Source organism: Syngnathus leptorhynchus, chromosome 3, assembly GCF_054491065.1.
Source record: "Syngnathus leptorhynchus isolate UIUO chromosome 3, UIUO_Slep, whole genome shotgun sequence".
Classification (NCBI taxonomy): Eukaryota; Metazoa; Chordata; class Actinopteri; order Syngnathiformes; family Syngnathidae; genus Syngnathus; species Syngnathus leptorhynchus.
Window position 1 is genome coordinate 4,517,243 of NC_141197.1, and position 12,552 is coordinate 4,529,794.

A 12,552-nucleotide genomic window follows, 5' to 3' on the forward strand; every position below is an offset into this window, starting at 1 on the left:
GTGTTGGTCCGTTAACCTAGATCTGTGACGGGTTGATGTTCATGTGGCCGAACGTCACGTCGCGTAGGTCGAGCCAAATTGTCCAGTCTTTTTTAAACACTCGGCACTCAGTGTCCACCTTTCTTTTCCTTGGGCCACTCAGGCTAATGGAAGGATTCCAGGAGAAGGTTTGTAGGTGGCTTTAGCGTAAAACTGTATCTGAAAGCTCAGCGCACGAATTACAAGAATGCTGACGTCACAGGCCACGCTCAAAATTCAGCTCTGACATTAATAGAACGCGGAGTGCGCCATGTCCGTACTACTGAGTACGTACACGCACTTGTGAGTGGGCACCGAGTTTTCTGACACGTAATAGATGCGCGGGCGGGCGGTTCCCCATCTATGGGGAAACACAGTCATTGCAGGCAAAATGACCCCAACATTTTTTTTAATTATACAATTCATTCAGGGTTGGTGGGCCGGATTAAACGGCCCGGTGGGTCGGATATGGCCCGCGAACGTAGTTTGCCTAATTCTGCTCTAGACCCTGCAGACATTTTTTTGGCCTTTGGGGGTCACTAAAAGACTAGCGTTTTGCGAGCGGAGGTTAATAGGAGAACCTTGAAGTCACATCTTAAATGGACCGGGAGCCAATGTAAATTGGCTAATATTGAACCCATTGGAGGGCAAGTCTGGTGCTAGCAGCCGCGGTAATTCCAGCTCCAATAGCATGTCTTAAAGTTGCTGCAGTTAAAAATGTTGTAGTTGGATCTCGGTATGTGAGCTGACAGTCCGCTGTGAGGCGTGCCACCGTTGGTCCGCCCCCCGGGATGCCCTAGGCTGGGTGTCCCACCCAGGGCCCGAAGCGTTTACTCTGAAAAAAAGAAAGTCTGGCCTCCCATGTTTTGGAGGTTTCTAAGACATAGGTGTTTGATGAGTGGAGACTCCGTGTGGAAGACTGAAGAGTGACCAGTTCCTTAAGGTAAGTTGCCGTGGATGCATTGATGAGTTAACAGGGAGATTTTATATTCAGTCCGAAAGGAAATGGGAAGCCAGTGTAGTAATTCGAGGATGGGTTTGATATGGTCGTAGTTGCACTTTCATCAGGATCCTAGCAGAGCTGTTTTTGATATATTGGAGCTTTTGAAGGCCCTTGCCAGGGATCCCGATGAGAAGTGCATTGCAGTAGTCGAGACTGGAGTGTTGTGCCACTCATCACCAGTTCCTCTTCTGCATGCCAAATAAGGGCAAAGGCCAATCCACTTCCTCCTCAGCCTGAAACCAGCCTCACCTGTGCTGGCTGCAGTCAGCCCAGCACAGGTGTGGCTCATCTCAATCAACCAAACTGTTCCAGATCATCTCGTCAGAGGCTGTCTACAACACCCCCTGAGAGACAGTGCTCGACGCTTCGACGTTAACCTTCCGTGGTCAGCGCTCAACTCCACATCAAACCAGTGTCTCCTCCCTCCTCCCTCAAATCCACCTTGGATCACCTTTTTCGTGAGAGAAGTAAATATATTATTTTTGCCCTGAAACCTCAGTCTCTGTCTTGTCTCCTGGGTCCTCGGCACTTTTGGCTCACCACCCGAGTTGAGCGTAACATGGAGGAGACAAAGGCATAGACGGGATTTTCCGCATCCTGCAGCGACAGGGTGGGGTGGAGTTTGGCTATGTTTCTGAGGTAAAAGAATTATGTTTTGCAGATGTGTTTGATGTGGGCCTCGTAATTCAGGTGGGGGTCCATTCGAGGTAGGTGACGACAGATGACAGCGGGATGTCCTGACCAGAGAAAGTGATTGGGGATGATTTGACCTGGTGTGGAGTGCCGGTGATGATGGCTTCTGTTTTGCAGCTGTTTAATTGCAGGAAGTTTTCTCTCATCCACACTTTTATTTCATCCAGGCAGATGGTGAGTGCAGTAGAGGCTGAATGAGGTGTTTGGTCCAGTTTTATGTAGAGCTGTCTGACATCAGCATAGCAATTGTAGGAAAAAACATGGTTGCTGATGGCACAGCCAAGGGGTAACATGTACAGGGTGAAGAGGGTGGGACCGAGTACAGATCCTTGGGGGACACCATAGGTGACAGGCTGGGTCCGGGACTTTGCACCCCCCAAGGATACGCACTCGGTTTGTTCGGAGAGATAGGATATGAACCAATCCAGAGAGGTGTTTCAAAGTCCCATGGTGGAGTGAAGGCGGTTTATGAGGATGGTGTGGTCGATGGTGTCAAAGGCAGTCATGGTGTCATGGACAACCCCCCCCCATTACATTGTGCGGTCCCTGAGCAGCTCCTTTAGCAGCAGACTTTTACACCTAGGGTGTAGGAAGGAATGATTCCGCAGGCGCTTCAATCCCTCTGCTGTCAGACTCTACAACATGCGTGGCACCTGATAAAATTGTGTTTCGTCTCTGCTTGCGGCACTTGTCTTTGTCCTTGTCTGTTATTTATTTACTTTTTTGAAATGATGGCACTTGTATTCTTGCACTCGTATGCTGTGCTGTGACAAGTAAATTTCCCCGCTGTGGAATGAATTAAGTTCTATCATCATCAGCAGCTGTGAGGTCCGAGAGGATGACGAGGGAGGGAGGCGCAGTGGGTAGCACGTCCGCCTCACAGGTGCGGGTTCGATTCCACCTCCAGCCCTCCCTGTGTGGAGTTTGCATGTTCTCCCCGAGCCCGCGTGGGTTTTCTCCGGGCACTCCGGTTTCCTCCCACATCCCAAAAACATGCTTGGTAGGCCGATTGAAGACTAAAAATTGTCCCTAGGTATGAGTGCGAGTGCGGATGGTTGTTCGTCTCTGTGTGCCCTGCGATTGGCTGGCAACCGGTTCAGGGTGTCCCCCGCCTATATATATATATATATATATATATATATATATATATATATATATATATATATATATATATTCTGGGACTAATTTAATCAATGATTTTGACACTTTAAAAGGAAATGCAAAATTTGCAACCATTCTGTAGCTGGTAAAGTTAACTTGTAATTTCTAACAATATTGTATTACAGAACAATTCAGAGTTAATTTAGGTGCGATTATCTTAACTCCATGGAGACAAATGTTCGAGTTGAATTGAAGGAACAAATGGAATGTAGTTTGTCCAATTTGTCTTCCACATGTTTTGCATTTTTATGTCATGAAACCATGACTGTGATTGGTTTACAAAACAATCACTTATCCTATCGTTGCAACTTTCCTTGCGAGCATTTTGACGTCTAATAGACGTCAAGCCTGATCACAATACCACAAAACCTGTGTCTGCTGGTCATGGCGTGCAGAGGTCTATATGCTAAGCAGACGTCTCTATGCTAAGCAGACGTCTCGGCTACAACACCTATAAAAATGGTCTAAAAGTGTCATAAATATTGATGTCTATGCCGTAGACGTGACGTCTACAGGATAGACGTCTATTAGACGTCTATTAGACGTTTATTGAGTAGACGTTCGAATGATGGCTAATAGCTATTAGCACGATTAGCGCTAATCACGCTAATAGCTAGTGATCGTTTGAACATCTAGACGTGGATTCAACATTGAGGTTCTCTTCAGTACATTTAACCTGTGATCCTTACCTTTGTGTAGTTCCAGGTTGTTGTGAAAATGCATTTGATTAGGGATGGTCCAGGGTGTGACAATGTAAATTTTTTAAAGCAGAAAAAGGTTTCAGTAACAGTCATACTTATGTTACCTGCAGATATAAATACAGCTTTTTATGTTAAAATCAACCAAAACGATAATTTAACCGAAATAAAAACATTTTTCAAACATTATCCAACCATCACAAATATAACTGTGCAATGTTTTTAAATCATATGTTTAGAAATGTAAAAATATACATACCGTATTAAAAAATGGGGGCTATTTAACAAAATAAAATCTCCACCCTCGGCTGCATAACGTCCTGTACTTTTGCGCTATATTCTGGCTGTCTGCTGTATGCACGCTTGCTCCATTTTCAAGATTCAAGAATTTTTACTCGCCATGTTTGAGCGTGCCAAACAAGGAATTTGACTTTGGTACATCACAGTCTCTGTTCAACATTTAGGTGACTAACAACACTCAGGACATGTGAAAATCACAAATGACAAATATTCACAGCCATCCCCTGATCTTAAACTCCCATGAGGGCAAGGAAAAACTTAAAACTCCGACTAGGGGAAATGAGAAACCCTGAGATGAGACCACAGATGGGAGGGTCCCTCTTCCAGGATGACCAGGCTTCAATGGATGCAGAGAAGGCACATAGTACAAACAGTGTAGACAATCCAAAAAGGTGTGGAGAGCAGGATGTTATTGCACAGCAATGACTCTGAGACTCTAAGAGTGACGTGAGTTCATCAGAGCAACAGCCTGTGGGAAGAAACTGTCTCTGTGTCTGCTGGTTTTGGCGTACAGATCTCTATAATGCCGCCCAGAGGGGAGTAGTTCAACAGACTATAACCTGGGTGAGATGGGTCTGTAGAGATGTTGCTTGCACGTTTCCTGGTCCTGGACAGGTACAAGTCTCGGATAGATGGGAGGTTGATTCCAATGATCTTTTCTGCAGTCCTGATTGTCCGTTGCAGTCTGGACTTGTCTTGTTTGGAGGCCGATCCAAACCAGACAGACAGAGGACAGACTGGATGATGGCAGTGTAGAAGGTCTTCAGCAGCTCCCGCGGCAGGTTGAACTTCTTGAGCTGTCTCAGGAAGTACAGCCTCTGCTGGGCCTTCTTCCGGACAGAGTCTATGTGGCCGGTCCATTTCAGGTCCCGTGAGATTGTGGTACCCAGGAACTTGAAGGTGTGTAAGGAGAGTATAGTATTACTGCGGATAGTGAGGGGTGAAAGTGGTAAAAGGGTCTCGCCTGAAGTCCACTGTCATCTCCACGGTCTTGAGCAGGTTCAGCTCTAGGTGGTTTTGGCTGCACCAGTGGACCAGCCACTCCACCTGCTGTCTGTACGCAGTCTAATCACCGTACCGGATCAGTCTGATGTCGTCTGCATGCTTCAGGAGCTTCACAGGAGAGTCACCTGAGGAAAAATCGTTGGTCTAGACGAGCAGTGGGGAGAGGACGCACCCCTGAGGGGCGCAAGTATTGGTGGTACGGGTGTCAGATGTGATGCTTTCCAGCCTCACACACTGTCTCCTGTTGGTCAGGAAGCTGGTGATCAAATGACAGGTGGAGGCAGGCACCGCGAGCTGGATGAGCCTCTGTTGGTGGATGTCAGGAGGGAAGGTGTTTAACGCTGAGCTGAAATCCCCAAACAGGATCCTGGCGTACGTTCCTGGGGTGTCCAAGTGGTGCAGGATGTAATGCAGTCCCATGTTGACCGCATCATCCACCGACCTGTTTGCCCGGTCGGCAAACTGGAGCGGGTCAAGCAGGGGGCCCGTGACATGCTTCAGGTGGTTCAGTACCAACCTCTCTAAAGATTTCATGACCACAGATGTCGGAGCGACAGGTCTGTAGTCATTCAATCCTGTGATTTTCTCCTCTTTTTTAATTAGTTAATTAATTTATTTATTTATTTATCTATTTAGGTTATTAGTATATTACTTATTCATCGCTCTTATTTATTCGTTGTTTGTGCCGTCTTGTTTTTACTCTTTGTGCTATTTGCTTGTATGTATTGTGTAATGTGTCTAGTCACCGCGGGATGGTGGGAAACGTAATTTCGATCTCTTTGTGTGTCTTGACGTGAAGAAATTGACAATAAATCAGACTTTGACTTGAAAACAAAACTACTAAGTTACTATATAAATATATACATGTTTTATGTAGGACATATCAAACAAAACAACCAAGCTCGGCGAAACAACAACAATACAAACATCACTCTCTTGTGGGCTTTTGATACCCCCCCTTTGCTACTCAGTGCTGGAGCCCGTTTTAATTTTAAAGCCATTGCAGTCCTTGTTTCATCATCCGTGGCCTCTGTGCGTGTCGCCAACAGCTTCTACAAAGATAAACTCGATGTACATCAAGCACCACCCATTGTAGACCTTGGGATTACTTTGTAAAAGAAATATGAATATGGGGAAAAAAAAACCCACAATTTTTTTTTATTTACCAGCGCTATCAGAGCAGTCTTCCTGAGGGCCGTCTGCACGAGTCACACGAGCACGCATATTCAACGTTGTCATTCTCATTTGTGTAGAGTCTACAACAGAAAAAAAAATTTAAACATTGAGCGCAGCCACCACATCGTGAGCCTTCACTGTTCTTCACTTCATCTTCACTTAATCTTCTTCCGCTTATCCGGGGTCGGGTCGCGGGGGCAGCGGCTTTAAGAGGGACTCCCAGACCTCCCTCTCCCCAGCCACTTCCTCCAGCTCAGTCCCGGGGGATCCCAAGGCGTTCCCAGGCCAGCCGAGAGACGTAGTCTCTCCAGCGCGTCCTGGGTCGTCCCCGGGGTCTCCTACCGGTGGGACAAGCCCGGAACACCTCCCCAGGGAGGCGTCCAGGAGGCGTCCTGATGAGATGCCCGAGCCACCTCATCTGGCTCCTCTCAACGTGGAGGAGCAGCGGCTCTACTCCGAGTCTCTCCCGGATGACCAAGCTTCTTCACCCTATTTCTAAGGGAGAGCCCGGACATCCTGCGGAGGAAACTCATTTCAGCCGCTTGTATCCTGGACCTCGTTCTTTCGGTCACGACCAATAGCTCGTGACCATAGGTGAGGGTAGGAGCGTAGATCGACTGGTAAATCGAGAGCTTTGCCATTTGGCTCAGCTCTCTCTTCACCACGACGGACCGGTACAGAGTCCGCATTACTGCCGACGCTGCACCGATCCGCCTGTCGATCTCACGCTCCATCCTGCCCTCACTCGTGAACAAGACCCCAAGATACTTGAACTCCTCCACTTGGGGCAGGATCTCATCCCCGATCCGGAGAGGGCATTCTACCCTTTTCCGACCGAGGACCACGGACTCGGATTTGGAGGTGCTGAGCCTCATCCCGACCGCTTCACACTCGGCTGCGAACCGCTCCAGTGAGAGCTGGAGATCATGGACTGAAGAAGCCAACAGCACCACGTCATCTGCAAAAAGCAGTGACGCGATGCTGAGATCCCCAAACCGGACCCCCTCAATGCTTCGGCTGCGCCTAGAAATTCTGTCCATAAAAATTATGAACAGAATCGGTGACAAAGGGCAGCCTTGGCGGAGTCCAACCCTCACTGGGAACAAATCCGACTTACTGCCGGAAATGCGGACAAAACTCTGGCATCGGTCATACAGGGATCGAACCGCCCTTATCAGTTGGCTCGGCACCCCATACTCCCGAAGCACCCTCCAGAGAACCTCCCGAGGGGCACGGTCGAACGCCTTCTCCAAGTCCACAAAGCTATGTGGACTGGTTGGGCGAACTCCCATGCACCCTCGAGGATCCTGCCGAGGGTGTAGAGCTGGTCCACTGTTCCACGGCCAGGACGAAAGCCACACTGCTCCTCCTGAATCCGAGGTTCGACCTCCCGACGGACCCTCCTCTCCAGCACCCCTGAATAGAACTTACTAAGGAGGCTGAGGAGTGTGATTCCTCTGTAGTTGGAACACACCCTCCGGCCCCCCTTCTTAAAGAGGAGAATCCAGGCCCTGCTTCCACAATGGAAGGCATGTCGGTGGAATTGAGGAGGTCTTCGAAGTATTCTCTCCACCAACTCACGACGTCTCTAGTCAAAGTCAGCAGCACACCATCTCCACTGTAAACAGTGTTGACGATGCACTGCTTCCCCCTCCTGAGATGCCGGATGGTGGACCAGAATCTCCTCGAAGCCATCCGGAAGTCATTCTCCATGGCCTACCCTCTCGTTCACCGGGGTGAACCCCAATGTGCAGGCGCCCAGCCGGGGGGCAATAAGTATGCCAACACCTGCTCGACGCCTTTCACCGTGGGCAACTCCAGAGTGGAAGAGAGTCCAGCCCCTCTCGAGAGGGCTTGTACCAGAGCCCAAACTATGTGTGGAGGCAAGTCCGACTATGTCTAGTCGGACCCTTTCTGCCTCACACACCAGCTCGGGCTCTTTTCCAGCCAGAGAGGTGACATTCCATGTCCCTAGAGCCAGCATCTGCAGCCGGAGATCGGACCGCCGAGGTCCCCGCCTTTGGCCGCCGCCCAGCTCACTATGCACCTGACCCCTTTGGCCCCTCCTATAGGTGGTGAGCCCATTGGAAGGGGGACCCACGTCTTCTTTTCGGGCTATCCCCGACCGGATCCCATGAGCGAAGGCCTGGCCACCAGGCGCTTGCCTTTGAGGCCCACCTCCAGGCCTGGCTCCAGAGAGGGGCCCCGGTGACCCGCGTCCAGGCGAGGGAAAAGACATCCATATATCTTTTTCATCATAAGGGGTCTTCTGAGCCGTGCTTTGTCTGGCCCCTCACCTAGGACCCTTTTGCCATGGGTGACCCTACCAGGGGCATGAAGCCCCAGACAACATGGCTCCTAGGATCATAGGGGCACGCAAACCCCTCCACCACGATAAGGTGACGACTCACGGAGGGGCCTTCACTGTTGTCTTTTTTTAATCTACAGTACAGAGGTCAAACTAATCATACCTGTCCATGGTCTTGGAAACATGCAGGTCTTCAAATTGCCGATGTGCTAACACGAGACTGCTTTGCAATCTGTATAGAAGGAATTATGAACAGTGTCTCAGAAGAGTGGAATTAAGAGGAGACAAAATTGAATTGAGGACTTTTATTCATTACATGAATAAAGCGCTAAGACGAATGCTCTGACCAATATGACCAGCGTGTGTTTTTTGTCATTTATTTCCTAGGACATCATGTCAAAGGTTTCCAGATCAGTCATGGGAACTGTCCACTCTCTACGTCACATTCTGAACGAGAGTTGAGGCTCCTCAACCCAGGGATTGCCAGAAGGGGCTCCACGATGACCTTCAGAAACTCTGAGAATAAAGAGAAATAAAATACTCTTTTTAAATGACTAATGCCTACAAAAATATATCTTACTTTTCCCTGTCATGGGTGTTTCACACTCACTTCCTAGCTGTTGAAGAATGAAGCAAATGTTAGCTGCAAGATTCAAAGGAACCATTCTCCAATGATAAACCTTGCCCTGTTTGAAAAAAAAATGGTGGCATTCTGTCTGTGCCTTTGAATGTGGTGCAAATTAATTTGGCTGTTGTACATATCCAATCACGTTATTTTAAAATAATGCTGATCAAATTGCTTGTTCTACAAGTTGTTATCCAAATGATGAAAATGTGCAGGGTACACCTGGGTTTCATTTTGCACTTTGACATCCGCCATGGTTTCCAGAGAGTGAAAGTCAAGGCAATGACATGTCATAAATGCAAGTTCCATATTGAAGATTGCAATTACGACATATGCTTTTTGCATATGCTCGACAGTAGCTAAGCATACATTCATAAGTATATTCAAACCACCAATAACAGATACATTTCCAAAGATAACTGTGGTTGCCTCAGCCATCCTCTAAGCTGTGGTCTGCTGGGGTGGGGGCAGTACGTATCGGGGCAGGGGCAGACTGAATAAGACGGTCAGGAAAGCGAGCCCTGTCCCGGGCTGTCCCCTGGACTCCATTAAGGTTGTTGGTGAGAGGAGAACGTTAATTAAGCTGAAACCCATCATGGACAACATCTCTCACCCCCTCCCTGACATTGTGCGGTCCCTGAGCAGCTCCTTTAGCAGCTGACTATTACACCCACGGTGTAGGAAGGAACGATTCCGCAGGTCCTTCATTCCCTCTGCTGTCAGACTCTACAACATGCGTGGCACCTGATAAAATTGTGTTTCGTCTCTACTAGCGGCACTTGTCCTTGTCTGTTATTTATCTTTTTTGATATTTTGGCACTTGTATTCTTGCACTCGTCTGCGCTGCTGTGACAAGTAAATTTTCCCTCTGTGGGATGAATAAAGTTCTATCATCATCATCATCATCATACTGAGTATGCTCTGTTCAAAATTATTACGTACCTAAATGCAGCCCTTCTTTGTCTTACAGAAAAGTAAGTTGGTTTGTTCTTTTTCTGAAGCAACGTTGACTTTCCCAACTTGAAGAACAGGACCCTCTCGGCACTTCTTCCTGGATTTTATTACTAGACGAACCGGAACCGGAAATAAAAACGATTACTTTTAACCCAAAACTTGAGTTTCTGTTTCTATGTGTAGACCTGAAATAATTTATCAATTTAGAATTTATTTTGAATTGTTTACTTTTTTTTGGGGGGGGGAATCCGAGATGTACTGAAGTGCGATAAATGAACCGCGATGTAGCGAGGGATTACACATATATGAATGTGTGTATGTATGCGCATATGCATTATTTATTTATATTTTACACAACCATGCATTCCCTTTTCGATCAACACAAACCTTAGCACAGGGCATGTTAGAGATGTTCCGACTCTAACTTATTGTGCAAGAACCACACGAGACAGTATGCCCTTTTGAACACTTGCACGTGGAGAACTTGTTCGTCATTGTAGATACAACAATGTCCGAACAAATTCTGCAAGTGGAGAATTTGTTCGTTGCTGTAGACACAGCAGTGTCCGAACAAAGTCTGCCGTTGCATTCATGCAAGACAGTATTTATTGAGAGAAGAAGGGTGGGGGTGACAATTTACATGTGTGGTGGCCAAGGTGGGGGTGAAACACCTGGCCTCTGATCACATCATAGCGGGGGATGTTTTACGATGTTGAGTAGACAGAACAACTTTGATTGCGTCTTCTACAATTGGTCAATCAGTGCAAAGGATCTTAGCACTTTGTTAAGACAGGACAAGCTTAGGTTAATTATTACTGATTACATTCCAACATAATATGATCAACCTAATCTATTCAACCCTAACAGGGCAGACAAAAGGGAGACGGCTGCAAGAGGACAGTATCTTTGGGAAGCAGTTTCTTAAATATTGTTTCTTCTGATGCACAGAGTAGGACACTAAAATAATGGAAGGGTTGGCCATGGACTCGTTCCCTCAGGCAGCAGATCCAAAACAGGGGAGAAAAAGGAATGATTCCCTCCTAAACACCTCAGTAAATTAAACTTGGTATGAGCATCAATTAGTCTGTTATCATACAAAGAAAAAAAGAGCAAGAATGGATTATATCATGTATATATGTATGTATGGATGGATGGATTCTCCTGTATATCCGACGGATGAGTGGACTAGCACTTATTTCTGCAAGTCTTACCAGCACAAAGATTGTTTTAGGTGTCAAGCAGCCGTGCTGTCTCCTTGCCACTCTCTCGCCTTCAGAGAGTCGTTTGCCCAGCAGGTGCAGGTACTGCCACATGCTATGAGTATACCACAAAGCCACTGAGCTGGTAATGAGGAAATGTATATATGGTGTTGATAATAGTGATAAATAATAATTATACTTACATGGGAATAATTTTAGGTATAGGAAACTAAAATATAAATTTAATATAAGGTGTTTTATCTTCTGAATGTTGAATCAATATAACGCATGGTTGAAAATAGTGACTTATAATACTGTATTGGACTGATGCAAATTTATTACAAATCAATTGTAATCAAGAACTACACTGTGATACTGTGCCACATTTTCGTTGAATAGGGGGTGGGACTATATAAGCATGTCCTCTTCCCTCTCCTTGAAATGCTATTTCATTTATATTTATAGTTGGTAGTTAGTTATAGGTTTTCTTCTTACTTCTTGCTATACTTGAAAAAGCATACTGAGATCAGATGAAAGTTTATTATGAAGGGCTGTCAGGTCTGTGTGACTTCATTTGACTTCAAAAAATACTATGAGGTAAGTTCAGTTTATTGGTACATGTAATACGTAGTAATATAGGTACTACATACTATAATTATATGGTTAGACGTTCGGCTGACGTTCACCTGCACTTTTCTTGAAGCAAGGGAATGTTGAACATTTTCTTGCAACAAGAAAAATCACTAAAACAGTTGGCTAACATCTGGTGAAAATTTTGCAAAAAATTTTCGACCTTGAACGAACTCTGACGCAATTGTGAAAACATAATTGTTCTCAATGGGACTTAAGACTCCGTGCTAAAAATGTTTGGGCTAAGAGCTCTCTGAGACAATTCTTCTTTAGAAATACGGACCTCGGTTATGATGTGAGGATGGATGAGGGCTATCTGTCTGGGACATATGTTACCCCCGATTGATCACTAGAACTGGATGGGCAGCCAAGTGATCAAGATTGTCATCAAGCACCAATTTCATTTTAAGTCACCAACTGACAGAAAAATGTGTACAAAATACAACATCCGCCATCTCTCAACTGTAACAGCGTATTTGCTCTGTCTACAATTGTGATGGGTCATATACAGAGGTAATTTTTTTGTATGTGTCTGTCTGGACATGACAAATAAAGATGACTCTTTTTCTTCATATGTTGGTGTGATAACTGATTCATGTTGATATGAAATGTAATTTTAGATGTGTGAGTAATTTGACTTAATTTCATCATGATTATGTCACAAAATTTTAGTCACTAGTCATTAGTACTACCAAAATGTGCTGACAGCTTTTGAGTTTGGGTGAATCATGTGGTTGGGGTAAAAAGTAGGCATTATTTTGTGTGCAATTATCAAGAATGAA

The 12,552-nt window shown here is 46.0% G+C and overlaps 1 long non-coding RNA gene across 1 annotated transcript; it reads left to right on the top strand.

The window, feature by feature from the left end:
* The first annotated feature begins 312 nt into the window (after positions 1-312).
* On the top strand, positions 313-9,721 carry LOC147058886 (uncharacterized). Its single transcript, XR_015065648.1, has 3 exons — positions 313-961; positions 1,334-1,488; positions 8,750-9,721. It is a non-coding gene; the product is annotated as an uncharacterized LOC147058886 (long non-coding RNA).
* Positions 9,722-12,552: the final 2,831 nt, after the last annotated feature.